General features: G+C 46.1%; 1 protein-coding gene across 1 annotated transcript in view; it reads right to left on the bottom strand.

The window, feature by feature from the left end:
* Positions 1-6,000, bottom strand: part of LOC115180921 (regulating synaptic membrane exocytosis protein 2) — a gene marked incomplete in the record, with an annotated part of 190,891 nt that overhangs the window by 32,694 nt on the left and 152,197 nt on the right.

Here is a 6,000-nt window from a genome sequence, read left to right as displayed (position 1 = left end):
GAGACAGAGAGAGCGGGAGGAGAGAGAGCGAGAGAGAGAGGAGACAGGAGAGAGAGACAAATGGGAGGGCGAGAGAGAGAGAGACACTGGAGTGAGCGAGAGAGAGAGACGGGCGCGGAGCGACCGGAGAGGAGAGACAGGTGAGAGCGAAGAGAGAAGCGAGAGAGAGAGACAGGGAGAGAGCGAGAGAGGATAGAGAGAGAGAGAGGGAGAGAGAGAGAGAGAGAGAAGAGAGAGACAGGGAGAGAGAGAGAGACAGGGAGCGAGAGAGACAGGGAGCGAGAGAGACAGGGAGAGCGAGAGCGATAGCGAGAGAGAGAGACAGAGATAGACTAACATTGAAGCTTCATTAAAGCTGAAGTCATTAACTACTGCCCTCACTGAGGTACGGTTCAATAAAGACCACAATACAACACTACAATCCATGGCAAGAAAACTGGTGACAACTAGGAAACTATACCAAGCAAAACAGTCAGTATGCAACTCTTAATTAAAATGTGTCCTGGTGGCATGGTGCATTTTATCAAGGTGTTAGCTAATGGATTCACGATGTATCAGTTAGAGGCGGTCTACTTTTATTCAGCAGTAAGAGAAGCTCTAATGACTATGATCATAGATAACACTTTCAGTGATGTTCATCTCATCTACCTCAAATTGATCTTCAATCAAGTTAATTGTCTCCAGAAGGCCTATATACAATTTCCATTGGCACAGCTCTTCCAGAAGTCCGTCCCACACGCCCACTCAGTCACATAATAAGGGTTCATAATTGGATCTACATGTAATTTGTCCATACATGGAGATTTACATACGTGTTTCCATGGATACTCAACAAGATAATTGAGAAACAATATCTCTAAACATTCACAGCTGATTTGCCTGGCAACACTCTTTCTAAATCTACAGCCCAGACCAGAAACCATATAGTAATGGAGATGAATTAGACATGTTTAAAAGAAACTAGAATATCAGTTCTGAGATCCAACCACAAAACTAAATCAGCAAACCACTTACCAAACCAAACACTCTCATGCTACACTGCATCACTGCACATCACAGAGAGGAGAAGGACAGAGGTCAGATCCTCTGTGACCTTTGGATAAGGATATCCACAGTGAGGGGCCCCCAGGGGCCAAGATTAGGTTAAAGTCATCAGGTCTCCACTCCAAGTGTGCATCCCAAATGGCACCCTATTCCCTGTATAGTGCAGCACTTTTGACCAGTGCTCTATGGGTCCTGGCCAAAAGTAGTGCTCTATGGGCCCTGGTCAAAAGTAGTGCTCTATGGGCCCTGGTCAAAAGTAGTGCTCTATGGGCCCTGGTCAAAAGTAGTGCTCTATGGGCCCTGGTCAAAAGTAGTGCTCTATGGGTCCTGGTCAAAAGTAGTGCTCTATGGGCCCTGATCAAAAGTAGTACACTACATACTGGAGGAAATAGGGTGCCATTTGGGACCACAGCCCAAGACAAACCTGGCTGTGTTCCTCCGTCAGAAAGAGAACCATTGAGGCCTTTCTGCTGGTCCTCCCATGTCACCTCTGAGGCAGGGACAGACAGACAGACAGACAGACAGACAGACAGACAGACAGACAGACAGACAGACAGACAGACAGACAGACAGACAGACAGACAGACAGAGACAGACAGACAGACAGACAGACAGACAGACAGACAGACAGACAGCTGTTGATGACACTCACAGTAAAGGGGCATGGAGCTCCTTTCATCAGCAAACAACAACAGACAGTGTTCCTGTCAAATATACTTTTTTGTTGTGTACATTTGGGGCATTAAAGCTTTTTTGAATTGAATTAACCTTTCCTATTTAAACATGTGGGATGGATTCCATCAAGATTCATCATGAGGTGTAATCAAACAGTTGGCAAATGTCTATAAACTCTCTCTCCATGAATGGTGCTGCACTCAGGAAATCCCTAAGATACCTCAGTGACAGTCACCTGGGAGAGAACACAGTTCATCCTGTGGTGAAGAGGGTTATGGTCAGCTATATGGTCAACACTCACAACCCATTATAATGATCATGGATACAGGGGCATGGGAGGAATCAAAATAAAGTTATTAGTATGGATGGGATACATTGAATGGGTATTAGGTACCAAACAATGTTGTTAAACAATCTACAGGATAGGTCAAATAAAAATACAGCTGTATTAATGAATCTGTTTCATTACCATGAATACGTAGACCGTGTTTGCCTGTGTGTCTTTATTGTGAAACGAGGTGGCGACAGGGAAGGCAGCCAGGTTCAGCACTTCAATCATGGACAGCTCCTTACTAAGATTAGGAGTTTTGCACCATCTGCTGGCCAGTAGTGGTAATGGTATTTTGAAATGACGGACTATCTTAATTTGATCCTGCTTCTCACAGCAGGTAAATAATCCTGCAGCAACAGAAAACGTAAATTATTAAGAGGATTATAATGAATGAATGAATTAATTAATTAATGGCCATTTTTGTAGGGGTTGATACATTTTTCGTTATGTCAAATCAAGTCTGACATTTTAAAGTGGAAATTACAAACTTTAGAAGCCTTTTTAAACCTTGAATAGATTACCATTTGTATTTCCTGCTGTGCAAGGAAATTCTCTGTGACAACAGAGTGATCAAATTAATATAGCAGATCTGTACATCTTTTGTTGGCACATTATCAAGGATGATATTTTACAAGCTGTTATCGAGAGTTTAATGACAATTAGCATTTCAATTGCAACATCTACAAACAACCAACAACCAGCTGCATGAATGTTGTTTCTAAGGTGACTGGTTCAACTTAAACTCTGCAAACTGCAATCCCAGCATGCATCCCTTTTCCTCCACTAGATTTACTTAAATCTCAATAAGTGCCGCTTTGAAGCACGAAAATCTAACATGTCTAATTGAAATGATCTTTAATTCCAAAGTGTAGATTTGACCATGGAGCTATACAGTATATTTAATACTGTTGTATTGAATAGTGTGGTTGGGACGTGGGGATAAAGGGCTGAACATTGATTCTCCAGCCCTTGAATTAAAGGGCAGAGTAGATTAGTGGTGTGTGGTTGTGATGGGGCTGGGACACGCACGACTATATGAGCTCAGGGAGACAAAACTCTGGACTTATTAGCATCAGTCTCTCCCTCATCATCATCATCGTCATAATGATGAAGATCATCATCGTTATCATCACCACACACTCACCCAGGATAGTTAAACACTGCAAATCAACCAAAATCTAATCAATCACAATCATCATCTCAGAAAATATGAAATGTGGATAAAAGAGAGACAGAAACACGGAAAGTTGACTAAATGAACTATGGAAGCCCTAACTGGCATGCAGAGTCCCACAGCACTGACACACCCCTGAGGGCACTATTGAGGACACACCACCACAATGGCATACTCCTGAGTGCACTTGCCTTTCCTCCCGTTCCCAAGTGGGCCTGGCTGAGGCCTGTCCTCACAGTCTGAACGGTAGTGGGACACAGATGGAGCTTTATGAGATCATGGAACACGGATGCATGCACAGAGGCAGGCGCGCACACACACACACACACACGACCACACACACACACACACACACACACACACACACACACACGACCACACACACACACGACCACACACACACACGACCACACACACACACACACACGACCACACACACACACGACCACACACACACGCACGACCACACACACACACACACGACCACACACACGACCACACACACACGCACGACCACACACACACACACACACACGACCACACACACACACACACACACACACGACCATACACACACACACACACACACACACACACACACACACACACACACACACACACACACACACACACACACACACACACACACAAACACGACCACACACAAACACGACCACACACACACACAACCACACACACACAACCACACACACGACCACACACACACACGACCACACACACACACACGACCACACACACACACGACCACACACAAACACTTGTGCAGGTGTTTGCACGCCCGCACACTTGTAAGAACAAACGTATGCAAGCACACACACACCAACACACAGACCAAACACATGCAGATAAGAAAACCCAAGAAGTATACTGTATGTTTCATGACCAAGATATTCTACTACCATCACACAGAAGACTTAACTGAATGAATGAACAGACAGATGGGTGAGGAGGAACTAGGAAGAGAGACCTGTAGGAAACTCCAGCTTCTGCCAACACAACCCTGGACACTCTCATTCAAGCCAGTACATTCATACAGTACTGGCTCAACAAATGATCCCATTCTAAGGGCATTGGCTGAGGGGCAGAATGGCTGTAGGGCTTATAAAGATGGTCCAACATCATAGTCCAGTACAGGCTGTGTGGACCAGGCAAGGTCAAATTCGAGTTTGCAGTGTTATGGGACTATTCAATTGGTTCCTTTGGTACCAGGCAAACTAAATAAAGTGCAGCTTAAGTACATCATGTATTGGACCCAGATCTGGCGTGGAGTTCTCAGCAGAGAGGCAGATACATAAAGGTGATAGAGGTGAACGAGGAAGTCTTAAGGCTCAGTCTGCTCTGAGACACACCAGTAGATAGACACACAGGTGATAAACACACCTGGCTCCCCCTCGTACTGCTCTAGAGGGCAAAGGTCACCAGTAGGCCGCTCTAACTCCTCCCATGTTCCCCCTGAGTGGTCGGGGGTCGTAGTAGAGACAGATAGATAACAACAGGTACAGAGGCTGATTAGATATCACTTGGTTTGTGGCTAAAGTCGTCAACGCTAGTTCAGGTCTCAATGTTGACTTCCCTGTACACATAAAGGAACAATAAAAGCATGGCAGGACGGTTCAACAGGGGTTACCACAGATACTATATCACAACATCTAGGTCCAGGTATTCTGGCTCAATGGGACTTCCTGGTTAAACATAAATAAATACATATCTAACTGAAGCCAGTATGGTGCAACAACATGGATCCTTTGTCTAGGTAGGAAACACAAAGGTACAATCACACACACACCTGACTGGATACACATTCCCTGTTCTGTCTTGATTTCTGTTACCTCAACATTTGAAACAACCCTCCTATTTGAATCCCAGTCAGGCCAGCCCAGCCCAGCCAACTCCCAGTCCCCTGGCCTCTATGGATCAGTATCACATGCAGCAGCAGCATTAGTGCCATGATTAGATAAGTCCTGTCTGTGTCACGCTGTAGGGCTCTGTGTGAGCGTCAGCTGTCTGTGTCACGCTGTAGGGCTCTGTGTGAGCGTCAGCCCAGGGTCAGATCAATACAATAGAATGCCTCCTCCATTTGTCCACCCGCTGCCATTACCCCATCACAGAGAGAGGAGAGAGATGGGGGAGAAACGGAAAGGGAGGAGAGAGACAGAGGATAGAGTCGGAGAGACAGGAATGGGGAGGTGGGGACAGAGGGAGAGAGGGGGAGAGGGAGAGGAGAGAGATGGGGACAGAGGGAGAGGGAGGAGGGACAGAGGAGAGATGGGAAGGGGGATATGAGAGAGAGGGCAGGAGAGAGACTGGCTGGCTGCAGACTAGGAGGAGAGAGGAGTGCTCATGGTTTCTGACAATGATGAAGGAGTTCTGGGAGTGCTTTGACAAGTTCTCAGCACCGGCTAGGCTTTCTCTCTTTCTCTCTGCTTTCTACCTCCCTCTCTCTCTCTCCCGCTCCCTTCTCCCTCTCTCTCTCTCCCTCTTTATTTCTCTCTCTGCTCTCCTCTCTCTCTGCTCTCCTCTCTCTCTCTCTCTCTCTCTCTTGCTCCCTTCTCCTTCTCTCCCATGGCCCGCTCCCTCCAATCACCACTCAGCTAATCTGTCAATTCACAGTGCAGCTCCAGAGACCTCAGGCTCCTCCCCTCCCTTCCATCACCACACCCTTCCATCATGTGACACGCTCTGTTACAACCTGTCAGAACATTTTAGGGAGAGTTAAACGAGAACATTACATTTGTGCTGATGAATGAAACGGTTT

Source organism: Salmo trutta, chromosome 3 (genome assembly GCF_901001165.1).
Source record: "Salmo trutta chromosome 3, fSalTru1.1, whole genome shotgun sequence".
NCBI lineage: Eukaryota > Metazoa > Chordata > Actinopteri > Salmoniformes > Salmonidae > Salmo > Salmo trutta.
This window is presented reverse-complemented; position numbering and strand designations above follow the sequence as displayed.